At 41.4% G+C, this 12,485-nt stretch overlaps 1 long non-coding RNA gene across 8 annotated transcripts in view; it reads left to right on the top strand.

The window, feature by feature from the left end:
* Positions 1-11,983, top strand: part of LOC138809316 (uncharacterized) — a 44,555-nt gene extending 32,572 nt beyond the window's left edge. For all 8 annotated transcript variants that reach the window (XR_011366797.1, XR_011366796.1, XR_011366795.1 and 5 more), the window contains one exon: positions 9,640-11,983. This is a non-coding gene — a long non-coding RNA (uncharacterized lncRNA). The remainder of the gene's footprint in view (positions 1-9,639) is intronic.
* Positions 11,984-12,485: the final 502 nt, after the last annotated feature.

Raw genomic sequence — 12,485 nt, 5'->3', positions numbered from 1 at the left:
ATGCATGCAAGGCAAGCGCTCTACCACTGAGCCACCTTCCCAGCCCTATATAGGCCATTTCTTTCAGTAATTATCACTGTAAATTAATTATACAAAGACTAGTTCTTGTTGTTGTTGTTTTGTTTTGTTTTGTGCTAGAGATCTAACCCAGAACCTCACATGGTCTATCAAGACCTGTAACATCCATATCCTTTTTTTGTTTTTTTGAGACAAAAAATTTTACTGTAGAGATGGCTTTGAACTTGCAGTCCCCTTGCTTCTGCCTCCACAGTGCTGAGTATTACCATTCCCCATTATACATAGCTTTAAAAAATTACTTTATTGATGTTTTAGATGTGATATACAGTGAGGTTACATTTACATATGTCAGGTGATAAGTACATTTCTTTCCTTTTCCTTAGTATCATCTGTTCCCTCATTCTCTCTTTCCTTTCTTTCCATCTCCTCCACTAGTTGCTTGGTTCACTTACATCAATGTCCAATGCAGTTGATGAGCCCCACTGCTATCTATTTTTACTTGTCTTCCACTGATTCTGTGCTCTGTCCCCACCTTCTTTCACATATGCATGTGAATACACCATATATGAGGTAAAAAAATAGAGTCATCTAAAAATGATAAGACAAATTAAGAAAAGGTCCTTTGTTTTCTTTGGAGTTCTTTTCAATATGTGTATGATTTTATATATATGTCTATGATTTATATATATATATATATATATACATATATATATATATATATGAAGAGCTGCTTGTGTATTACATTTTGGTGCTTTTCTCCTAAGGCTATCCTCTTTGGTCTCACTATATATCTGTGTCTAGAACCCTGTATACTTGATCATATCTTGTTGTGCTTTAAATCTAACATCTGCATATCAGAGAGAACATGCACCTTTTTTGTTGTTGTTGTTGGTCATGAGGCTTGAACTTTGGGCTTGGTCGCTGTCCCTCAGCTCTTCAGCTCAAGGCGAGTGCTCTACCACTTGAGCTACAGCGCCACTTCCATTTTTCTAGTGGTTTATTGGAGATAGGAGTCTCACAGTCTTTCCTGCCCGGGCTGGCTTTGAACTGTGATCCTCCTGAGTAGCTAGGATTACAGGCGTGAGCCACTGACGCCCAGCTCATGCACCTTTTGTCTCCATAATCTTGGCTTACCTTGCTCAACATGATTTGTTCTAGTTACATCCATTCCCCTACAAATGCCATTATTTTATCCTTTGTAATGGCTGTTTAAAATTCCATTGGCTATAGGTACCACATTTTTTGTATCCATTCATCTGTTGTGGGACATCTGAGTGCTTCTTGTGGGAGGTTGTGAATATTGCAGCAATGAATTTGGATGTGCAGGTATCCTGTTCATATTCTGGTTCATGATGCTCAGAGTAAATGCCTAGGAGTGGTATGGCTGGATTTTGGGAAGGTCTATGTTTAGTTTTTTGAGGAACCTCCAGACTGCTTTCCAGAGTGGTTGTATTAGTTTACACCCTCCAGTAGTGCAATAGGTTCCTTTTTCTCCACATCCCCGCCAGCATTTGTTTTTGTCTGAATTCAGAATATTGACCAGTCTAACTGGGGTGAGATGGTATCTCAGGACTGTTTTGATTTAAATCTCCTTTATGGCCAGGGATGACAGTTTCTTTGCCATTTTTACCTTGTATTCTAAGAAACCTCCTTTGAGGTCCATTGCCCATTTAGTGATTGGTTTATTAGACTTGGGAGGGGCTTAGTTTCTTGAGTTCCCTGTTTATATGGAATATTAGGCCTTGTCTGATGTATTGCTGGTAGAGATTTTTCCCAATTGATTGGCTGTCTTCCTTTTTTAGTACCTATGTCTTTTCATTTGTCCAGTCTTTCTCCAATCTGTAGTTCCCCTGGGATTTGATTTAGGAAATTCCTGCCTGAGCCTATAAGTTCTAAAGTCTCTCCTACACTGTCTTACAGTAGTTTCAGAGTTTTGAGTCTGAGGTTGAGGTCTTTAATCCATTTTGAATTGATGTTAGTGCATGTTGACAAACATGCATGTGGCTTCCTGGTTTTTCCAGCACCAATAGTTGAAGAGGCTATGTTTTCCCTACTGTATGTATTTGGATCCATTGTTGAATATCAGATAACTGAAAGTATGTGGTGTTATTTCTAGGTCTTCTAATCTCATTGGTCTTTGGTTCTATTTTGGTACTAATACCAAGCTGTTTTTATTACCATGGCTCCTTGTAGAACTTGAATTTCTTTGCCTATTTTAGGTCTTTTGTTGTTCCACATGAATTTTTTTATTTGTTTTCTCTATTTCAGTAAAGAACACCATTGGGATTTTGGTGGGGATTTCATTGAATGTTTATATTATTGGGCCATTTTTTTTTCATTTTTTTTTTGGTTGGTCATGGGGCTTGAACTCGGGGCCTTGGTCCTGCCTGAGCTGGCTTTGAACTGTGATCCTCAGATCTCAGCCTCCTGAGTAGCTAGGATTACAAGTGTGAGCTACTGGTGCTTGGCAGTATAGCCTTTTTCACAATATTGATTGTACCTCTCCAAGAACATGAGAGGTCTTTCACTTTCCTAGTGTCTGATTTCTTTTTTAGATGTATATAGTTTTTACTAAATAGATCTTTTACATCTTTGGTTAGGTTAATTCCTATATATATATATTTGAGGCTATTGCAAATTGTGTTGTTTTCATGATTTCCCTTTCTGCTTGAGCATTGTTGGCATACACAAAGGTTGCTCATTTTTGTGGATTAATTTTGTATCCTGCTACTTTGCTGAAGTGGTCTATTATGAGTTTGGGAGTGGAGTATTTGGGGTCCTTCAGGTATAACAGCATGTCATCTGCAAATAAGGATAGTTTCATTTCTTCTGTCCTTATGTGGATCCCTTGAATGTGCTTTTCTTGCCTTACTTCTCTGGCTAAGGATCCTGTAACCATATTGAAGCAGAATGGAGAAAGTGGGCATCTATGCATTGTTTCTGATTTTAGGGAAAATGGTTTTAGTTTTTCCCCATGTAGTATTCTTTTGGCTGTTGGTCTATGATATATTACTTTTGTTGCTTTAAAGAATTTTCCTTCTGTTCTTTGAATATAAGTGCCTTATATTCTTTGAATAGGAGTGGATGGATTTTGTCAAAGGCTGTTTGTACATCGGTTGAGATGATCATGTGGTTCTTGATCTTGGCTCTGTTGATGTGCTGAATTGCATTTATGGATTTGCATATGTGGCATGTAGGTATGTATGTATATATCTTGTGTATGTTTCTTGCATCTGTGGGATGAAGCCTACTTTGTAATTTTCCATGTGGCATCCCAGATCTTGTTGTTTTGTCTCCCCTCCTCCTCCTCCTCCTCCTCCTCCTCCTCCTCCTCCTCCTCCTCCTCCTCCTCCTCCTCCTCCTTCTTCATTTTTGGTAACCTCACAAGTGGTCTGTCAATTTAATCACTTTTTAAAGAAGAAGCTTTTTGTTGTATTAATTTCAGGTATATTTAAAAATTTCTATCTCGATTTCTGCCATAACCTTTTTTAACATCTCTCTCCCTTTAGATTTAACTTTTTTCTTCCTTTTCTAGCAATTTTAATTATATCATGAGATTATTTACTTGAGCTGCTTCTGTTTTCTTTATGCTTAGGTCTTTCCCTTCAGCACTGTTATTGCCGTATCCCAGAGGTGCTGTTGTGATGTGTTTCCATTTTCATTGAATTGGAAGAACTTTCTAATTTCTTCTGTGACCCAGGTCTTACTCAGTAGTGTGCTGTTCAGCCTCCCTGTATTTGACTAATTTCTACAGTATGCTTTGTTCTTACAAACTAGTTTAATTCCACTATGGTCTAATAGGATGCAAGGGATTATGTCAATTCTCTTTATTTGTTTAGGTTCTTTATGTGAACTATAAAATTATCTATTTTGGAGAATGTTCCACAAGCTACTGAGAAGAGGTTATGGTGTCATTTAGTTCAGAGGCTTCTTGGCTTGTTTTGTTTGATTGACCTGTCCTTTGGTGAGAATGGAGTGTGAAACTCTCCCACTATTATTTTGTTTGGGTCTTTCTTGTTCTGTAAATCCAAGAGTTTTTGTTTAACACATTTAGATGCGCTATTGTTTGGTGCACAGACATTGACCACTATGATTTTCTCTTTATGGATCATTCCCTTTATTAATATGTAGGGACCTACATTGTCTTTTTGTACTGATTTTAATGAGAAGTCTGTTTTTTATCAGATATCCATATGGTGACTACTGCCTTCTTACAGGGTACATTTGGGTGGAAGATCTTTTCCATAACATGACTTGGAGTTTGTTTTTACTTTGGCTGTGAGATGGGTCTCTTGGAGACAATAAATTAATAGATCTTGTTTTCTTTCTTTTTTTGCTATTTATTTATTTATATTGTGAAAATACTGTACAGAGGGGTTACAATTACATGGGCAAAGTAATGAGTACATTTATTATCAAGTATTGTTGCCTCCTCCTTTGTTTCCCCTTCCCATCCCTTCCCATTCCTTCCCATCTCCCCTCACCCCCTAACTCCCCCATGGATCTTCTTTTCTGAGCCAGTCTGTAGTTCTTTTTCTTTTGATTGGAGAATTTGAGTGTGTTAATGTTTAGGATTATTAGAGAGAGATGTGTTATGTTATCTGCCATTTTCTTGTTTTCTTGTTGCTTCTTTCCTTTCCCTGCACTTACTAAATTGATCTTCTAGTGATTTCTGTCTGATATGATTCCCTGATCTTAATTGTTTTCTTCAGATTTTATTCTTCTTTTATTATTTTTTGCAGTGTGGGTTTAGTGTTCATGAATTTCTTTAATTTTTGTCATGAAAGGTTTTCATTTCGATAGCTTCTCTGGGTACACCAATTTGAGTAGGCAGTTGTTGGAAACTACATTATCAGGCTCTTTGCATTGAGGGTTTATGTGGAAAGGTCCTCAGCGATTTTGATTTTTCCATTGTAATGTAATTCCTTCTTTGATTTTGTGGCATTTAAAATCAGTTCCTTGCTACTCAGGTCTAATGGTTTTACTATGATATGTATAGAAGTGTTCTAGGATCGTGTCTACTAGGTGTTCTATATGCTTCTGTTATGCAGGTGAGATTTTCTCTCTTAAGATTGGGGAAATTTTCTGTAATGATCTTATTGAATAGGTGTTCCATTACTCTTTTGAAATTTTTCCATCTCACCTATCCCAGTTTATATGTTGATTTGAGTTCTTGGCTTTTTCTGCCAATTCTTGGATTTCCTTTTGGTAATTTTTGAGTTCTTTTTTCCATACCTATTAATTGCTGTTCCAGATTCTCTGTTTTATCCTCAACTCCTGATATTCTATTTTCCATCTCACTTATTATGTTACCTATAGCTTCCATTATGGTTTGCATTGTGGAAATTGACAACTTATGGTTCCTATATCAGGTCTCATTGTTAATTCTATCTTTTAATGAGGTATATACTGTGTCTATTTTTGTCTGTATCTTTTTTGAAGTGTTGGAATTTCTTTGATATTTCTTTTTGTGTTCTTGAAATTGCTTTTCCATCTTCCCTTTTATTTCATTGGCCAATTTGGCCATCATTTCTTTACTGGTTCCTTTGTCCTCCATTTCTTCTTCCTTGTTACTGTAGTTCTTTCCTGGATTGCTGCTGGCTTTTGGATTTGGTTTGTTTTCTTGACTGTCCATGACTCTTGTAATCTTTCCTTTTGGTATATGCATTTGGGTTCAGGGATTGTCAGTGCTGTAGTCTAATCTTTGTCTGTTGGCCCAATTTTTGCCTGTCAGGTACCAACAGCCTTCACTTTGCCTGGGCTGGTTTACACTGGGTAGGGTAACTGAAGCAGGGTCCCCAAGCTGGCTAGCACCTGTGTGCATAATCAGCCCTGGGATAACTGAAAGGAGCTTGGTCTGGTCTGCAGCGGGGACTGAAGTTAGCTTCAGGAGTCTGGGTTAGGCATTGGCTTCAGAAGGATTGGGGTCCTCACTGTGCACAGGGCTTTTTTTGTGCCTTGGCCCTGGGTTGGTTCTCTTCCAACAAGTGACCAGCAGTTGGTCTGGTGCATCTTGTATGTGTTTACATGTGCTCTGCCTGTTACTCATACATTTACTCTTTTTGCAGTTCCAGACAGGGACCAGTGGGTCCTGGCAGGGTTCAGTGCTGCAGCTACCAACAAGGGTGTGCTCTGTTGGTGGACAGCATGTACCTGTGATTTGACCTGCAAATGTTTAATGGGCCTGCAGTTCTCGTCAGGGTTTGGCACCTAGGCAGCTTGCACTCCTGTATAGGGCTGGTGCATGCATTCACTTGGCTGTTCCTGGTGGAAATGCTCTACAGGTGGCTGGTTAGCACACATGTTTGTGTTTTCTGACAGGAGAGCCCTCTACCAGTGCCTGACTTGTCTGTTAGGGAGGGCCGAGATTTGGACTACTCTGGGATGAGGGGGCATGTCCCTGTGGGTGAGTGAACGTTGGTTCTCACACTGACCTTTCTCTGGATAGCCAGTGCTATGGGGGATACAGGGTCCTAGCACCTGTCTAGTTGGAGTTCCTGTAGCCTTCCACTGGAAGCCAGCAGTTGGGGTGGTGGGAATATGGAAGGGCTCAGGCCTCTTTGTGTGCTTCAAGTGTGTTGTTCCTTCTTAGCAGGGAGAGAGGTCCAGATCAACCTCTGTGGGTCACTAACCAGTGCTGCAGTACTGGTCTCCTGTGTGGGGTGAGTGGCTCCAGCCTGATACTTACTGATCCTAGAACTGGTTTTGGATGACTGTCAGTGCTGTGGCAGATTTCTGTATCTATTGTTGCAGATTTCAGGTTGGTAGGCCACTATGTTCCTTCATATCAATTGTGGGCTGAGCAGTGGGGCAGTGGGAGCTGTCTCTGACTGGGTGTTGCTGTGCCTGGTCTCTGGTCTTGGTCTCTGCCCGGTCTGTGTCCAGTGCTATGGGAGTTTTCTGTGTCTGCCTTTTGAGATTGGCTGGTGTTCCTGAAGACACAAGCAGTGGGCCCCTTTCAATGCTTAACAGCACTGCCATGAGGGGTCAGGGGGTGGACTTTGAGATTTTCCATCTTTGTGTGTGCAAATTCCTGTGATTCTCTGCATGTTTGTTTATTCGTTATTGTCTATCTCTTGGGGGAACTGCATATGGGACCCTAAGTCTATTTGGTTAGAGAGAACTAGGGCCATTCTCTATTGCTTCAGTGCCATTTTTATACATTCAAAACTTAATTTCAGTAGTAAATACATGATTATCTAGGTTATTCTTTAAGTAATATGAGTCTTTCAAAGGATTGTTTTAATTTAATTGTTGACCTTATAGTCATCTCTTTTTGTTGTATGAGAACCATTTTTTTAAATTTTGGGTCTGGTCGTTGGGCCTGAACTCTGGGCCGGGGCGCTGTCCCTCAGCTCTTCAGCTCAAGGATAGCGCTCTACCACTTAAGCCACAGCACCACTTCCAGATTTTTTTCTTTTTGCTTATGTGGTGCTGAGGAATAGAACACAGGGTCTCATGCATGCAGGCAAGCACTCTACCACTGAGCCACCTTCCCAGCCCCATATGAGAACCATTTTAGACAACTATAACATCTTATACTTCTCCAAGGATTATTATTTCTTTTGCCTGTAGCAGTTTAGATATGATAAAGAACAGAAGAGGAGAAGTACAGTTTATCATATTTACTTAATGTTCCAGGGCAGGGGGTTGTGTTTTGTCAGTCAATCTGCATCAGAGGTTGGCCCAGTAAATTCCTTAGCTTCTTTGAACTTCTGTCTCCTCTTCTACCAAGTGGGAGAAGTTAATGCCTACAATTCAAAAGAATCCATTGAGAGAAGGTGCTGAAATCATCCTAAATTCTACTAAATAATGGCTGTTATGATCAATAAAGTTAATGATACACATTCTTTCTGGGACAGGGGGTGAAATGTCAGACAGACAGGAAAATATCAATCTGCCTTTATTTCCCCTTTTGGCTGGAAGAATGGAGCAAGCCTTGCTGTAGTTAGAACCCTCAGAAGAATCCGGATCATGCTAAGCAGATGATCTGCTCAGGGATGCAGGCAGCAAACTCCACTGAGCCATATGGGTGAGTGGAGATGAAGTTCCAGGAAATGTAGCGCCCCCTTTCCCCTGCCCCCCCCCAATCACCTTTCTGGCCTTTCAAATGGTGGGAAGTTGGAGGCATAGAAATGGAGGGACAAAGGGTGAACCAATGCTGTAACAGTACTCAATGGACACTTTTAAATGAACTATCCAACTTACTGGTGGAGATGGGAGTGGAGGAAACACTGCAAGAGAGCATGGGAAGGGGTGACCACTGGCTAAGAAGAATTGTCCTCATGACTTGACTTATGGAACTGTAACCCCTCTGTGCATCATTTATTTTATAATTACAAGGATGTTTTTTCTTTTTTTGTCAGTCATGGGGCTTGAACTCTGGCCCTGGGCGCTGTCCCTCAGCTCTTCAGCTCAAGGCTAGCGCTCTACCACTTGAGCTACAGCGCCACTTCCGGTTTTCGGGTGGTTTATTGGAGATAGGAATCTCACAGACTTTACTGCCCCGGCTTGCTTTGAACCGAGATCCTCAGATCTCAGCCCCCTGAGTAGCTAGGATTACAGATGTGAGCCACCAGCTCCCAGCTAGAATGACATTTTTTAATGGTAGCAATTTTCAACTCCAGCTATCTATTCCTCCAGATGCAGAATGAAACCATCTATTCTTTAAATGTTGAAAACTAATTTGTGTGTGGTAGTGGGCACTGAAACTTGAACTCAGGTTTTCATGCTCTGATTTAGCTTTTTAAAAAATTCAAGATTGGTGCTCTACCAACTTGAACCACACCTCTTCCTCTGTCTTTTTTGCTGATTAATTGGAGATAAGAGCCTCTCCAGTTGGTCTGCTCAGGCTTGCTTTGAACCTTGATCCTCAGATCTCAGCCTCTTGAGTATCTGGGATGACATGTGTGAGCCACAGGCACCAGACCTGACAAACTAATTTGAAAGTCTAAAATCTTCTGTGGGTCAAGCAAAACCGTCTGTGGGTACTAATCTGGGGGATCTATAGCACAATATAATATCATCATAATATTGTCTCTTTTAAACACACACACACACACACACACACACACACACACACACACACACACACAAGCGAAGGCAGAGAGACTCATGTGGATGAAATAATCATGGAGTTTTCTCCTTGATCTCTTTGCTACTCTACATTTGGCAATGGTCAAGGCTCTTAGTCTAGTTGCCTATGTTCTGCATTTGTGTATTTTCTGTCCCACTAAACTCTTCAAGAATCATTTCCAATGCAGTTTATGCCCAGTGTTTACTGGCAATAATCATAGTTCAAAGTGAGACATGCAGCTCAATTCTAACATGTTGAGGGAGCGACAGGCATGGGGTGACCAAACAACTCGAGCCCCCAAGCAGGAGAGAGACCCAGTCTGAGCAACAACCTTTTGCTGATGACCTCCTTCTAAACAGCAACAGCATATGATCATGCTTCTCTGCTTATGAAAATAGTACTGTTTGGGACCAAAATACACTTTCAGATAGGAAAAAGAATACAGTGTATTGAGCACTGTTAGAGGCAGGGCCTAGACCAGAGACTTCCCATGAGTTAGCTTTGCAATCACCCTGTGAGGTAAACATTATCTTTGTTCCCATTAGGTAGACCAGAAAACTGAAGAACAAGCAAACATTATCTCAAGATTTGTGATGCTGGAAAGGAGTAGAGACAGAAGGAATGAGTCAGCCTGATGCAGAAACCAATGTGGTTCCCCATCCCACGTGTCTGCTATCTTTGGAGCAGCGAAAGAGACGTGTGGTCACACGGTCACATGATCTTCTGGTCATGTAATTATGTGGTCTCCTTCCTGAAGATGTGGAGGAGAGATCAACAGAAAGCATCAGCTGACTTGTGCCAACTTTGTCTGTGAAACAAGATTAGGCAGGTGACCTATTCCAGGATTTAGGCAGCATGGATTCTGGAGCAAAATTCCATGGAAGGAATTTGGGGACTATATTTCTCAGTACTTGCCTCAGTCCTTGGTATTTCTTCATTTGACTCTCCTGGGAGTCTGGCCTCAAAGGGCATGCCCAAATCCCCCCTATGGCAAGAAAGAAGGGCCAGCATTGGACTTGTGCTTATGATATTACAGGATTATGAATGAATTAATGCATTAGGGAATGAATGAAATGATATAAACACATGGTAAATTGGTTCCAACTCTCCAGTGACATTTGACACATAAGCGAAGATTTCAAAGAGAAGCTTTTCCATTTTAAGCTTAAAATATAATCAGCAGAGCCAGGAGCCTGTGGCTCACCGCTGTCATCCTAACTACTCAGGAGGCTGAGATCTAAGGATCGCAGTTCAAAGCCAGCTTGGGTAGGAAAGCCTGTGAGACTCTTCTTTTTAATTAACTACCAAAGATTAGGCAGGTGACCTATTCCAGGATTTAGGCAGCATGGATTCTGGAGCAAAATTCCATGGAAGGAATTTGGGGACTATATTTCTCAGTACTTGCCTCAGTCCTTGGTATTTCTTCATTTGACTCTCCTGGGAGTCTGGCCTCAAAGGGCATGCCCAAATCCCCCCTATGGCAAGAAAGAAGGGCCAGCATTGGACTTGTGCTTATGATATTACAGGATTATGAATGAATTAATGCATTAGGGAATGAATGAAATGATATAAACACATGGTAAATTGGTTCCAACTCTCCAGTGACATTTGACACATAAGCGAAGATTTCAAAGAGAAGCTTTTCCATTTTAAGCTTAAAATATAATCAGCAGAGCCAGGAGCCTGTGGCTCACCGCTGTCATCCTAACTACTCAGGAGGCTGAGATCTAAGGATCGCAGTTCAAAGCCAGCTTGGGTAGGAAAGCCTGTGAGACTCTTCTTTTTAATTAACTACCAAAAGAAACCACCAGGGCTGGGAAGGTGGTTCAGTGGTAGAGCGCTTGCCTTGCATGCCTGAGGCTCTGGGTTCAATTCCTAAGCACAACATAAGCAAAAAGAAAAAAAGCCAGAAAGTGGCACTGTGGCTCAAGTGGTAGAGCGCTAGCCTTGAGCTGAAGAGCTGAGGGACAGCACCCAGGCCCAGAGTTCAGGCCCCATGACCGGACCCCCCCAAAAAATTTAACAAAAGAAACCACCAGAATTGGAGCTGTGACTCAAGTGGTAGAGTGCCAGCCTTGAGCAAAAAATAATTCAGAGACAGTGTCCAGGACTGGTACAAAAAGGAAAAGCAAGAAAACAAAACAAAACAAAAAAAAAAACAACCAATAATAAGCAGAAAGCCCACAAGGGTGAAAACAAAGATTGGGTGAAAAAATCTTTTCACTGCTAACAAAGCAATTGTTCCCAGAGAAGGATAAATGAGTAGATAAATCTATTGGGAGCTTCTATTCTGGATGCTTGGGTCTCTGCAGAGAACAGAAACTTTAGAAGAAGAAAAAGTAAAGAAAGATGGAAAAGGAAGTAGGAGGCGGGCTTCACTCTGAAGCTACACCTCTTCCTCTTCCTCCCTGTCACTCTAATGCCTTCCTCCGAGTCCATTCATTCCCAGGACCTAGGTTTGCTCAGATAAGGGATTTGCAGAGAAAGAACTCTCCCTATCTCTCCCCTGAAGAAGAAAAGTTCTACCCACTTTCCTCTCTGCCAGTGTCCCAGATGTGATCTGCTTGACAAACAAAAATACACAGTGAATTTTTAAAAAGGGCAGTGGCAGCCCAAACAGCTATCTGTTCAACCCCAGAGAATTTTTCTCAGCCAGGGCTTGTTTTCTAAATTCCTCTTATCAATGATTGGCTCAGCAATTGGCCAGGTGATGCAGTTCTGGCGAATGAGGGAATGCATGTCAAGGGTGTAAGGGAGGAGGGGAGAAGTTTCCTGTCTCTGTGAAGCAACAGCAGACAATGTCTCCTAGAGCAAGGCCACCATCTTATTCCCAAAGATGGACTTAATATGTTGAATAGATATGCCAAAATAAACCATGATGCATCCCCACCCAGCTACTGTCTGCGTCTTATCTTGACACATCCCTCCTTCTGTACCTGCACGTGGTATATATCTGATGTTGTTTATTTAAATTCATTTGTGCCACAGGGTTCTGTTCATGGTAGCCAGAAGCCTCCAAAGTGATGAAACAACTCCTTTCCCCTCCATTCCACATGGATCCACTCACTGGCCCTAAAAGTGTGGGTAGCAGGGCTATCACCAAAGACTGTGAACAACAGAAGTGGTACCAAAAAAAAAAAGGAGGAAAGTGATAAAGCAGCATTGGGGGGAGGGGTGCGGCTATGCTCTGAGCCTCTCTCTCAAATTGAGAAAATGGTGAGTCTTTCCAATTTTGTATTCCAAGACAAGTTCCAGGTAAGCCTCTAGCAGGGGACAAATCTTCATCACAATGGACAGAGCTCTCTGAAGGAATGACTGAAGAGCTTCCAGCAGCTCTGCTGTACCCACTGAATAGCCCGGAGTCTGTGAATCACTGTCTCCACATGATTTC

This window comes from Dipodomys merriami, unplaced genomic scaffold (genome assembly GCF_024711535.1).
Source record: "Dipodomys merriami isolate MVZ:Mamm:240054 unplaced genomic scaffold, mDipMer1.0.p SCAF_490, whole genome shotgun sequence".
Taxonomy (NCBI): domain Eukaryota; kingdom Metazoa; phylum Chordata; class Mammalia; order Rodentia; family Heteromyidae; genus Dipodomys; species Dipodomys merriami.
Note: the sequence above shows the minus strand (reverse complement) of the source record. Positions and strands in the feature narration are given on the sequence as shown.